The 781-nt window shown below is 29.2% G+C and overlaps 1 protein-coding gene across 2 annotated transcripts in view; it reads left to right on the top strand.

The window, feature by feature from the left end:
- Window positions 1-781, top strand: part of tmem65 (transmembrane protein 65) — a 40,976-nt gene that overhangs the window by 827 nt on the left and 39,368 nt on the right. The window lies entirely within an intron of this gene.

Raw genomic sequence — 781 nt, 5'->3', positions numbered from 1 at the left:
TGATTATCCATCAACCATCCATGCCTTGTAATTTTATGTCTCAATAATTTCCTAATTTTCTTTTCTGCTTTTTCTAACTCAAAACATAGGGTATAATTACTCAATAAAGGGTTCATTGACCATGAATTCCAAAAATAACTGTAAAACTAAAGTTAATAAGGTTTGTGTTACGTGGTGTTGAAAAGTCAAAAGGAAGAAAACCATTGAAAAAAACGTTCTAAAAGTGTTTGAAAAAGTACAAAAAAAAATTACTAAAAAAAGTGTTAAGAGCTAAGTTCGATAAAAAGCGTCACAATGATATATAAATATAATGTGGTATATATATACTTATATACACACTGTGTGTGTATTATCCAGTATGTATAACAGTATTGTGTAATATATATAGTGGATGAGGAGTATATTTTATAGTAGTACGAATCCTCCACAGAATATGCTATGTACCATACCGGACGGACACAGTGTGGTATAATATATACTATATATAATATATATATATATATTCATATAATATCTCATACCCATGTTATATCTATATACCTTATAGTTATATAGATTATATACTGTATATTCAAATAATTCTATACCAGTATGTATGGTATATATATCGGAATGTAACCCTATATCCAACATTCTCCATTAAAAGTGTTGTCCTCATGTTGTCCTCATGTTGTCCTCATGTTGTCCTTGGGTCAAATTGACCCATTGTCTTATATCAATCTTCTTTTTAATTCCCCAAAATAACATGATTGATTCCACCCAACGCTCTTTGACAAGTACA

Source organism: Etheostoma spectabile, chromosome 7, assembly GCF_008692095.1.
Source record: "Etheostoma spectabile isolate EspeVRDwgs_2016 chromosome 7, UIUC_Espe_1.0, whole genome shotgun sequence".
Classification (NCBI taxonomy): Eukaryota; Metazoa; Chordata; class Actinopteri; order Perciformes; family Percidae; genus Etheostoma; species Etheostoma spectabile.
The sequence above is the reverse complement of the archived record's forward strand: the minus strand, read 5'-3'. Positions and strand labels throughout refer to the sequence as shown.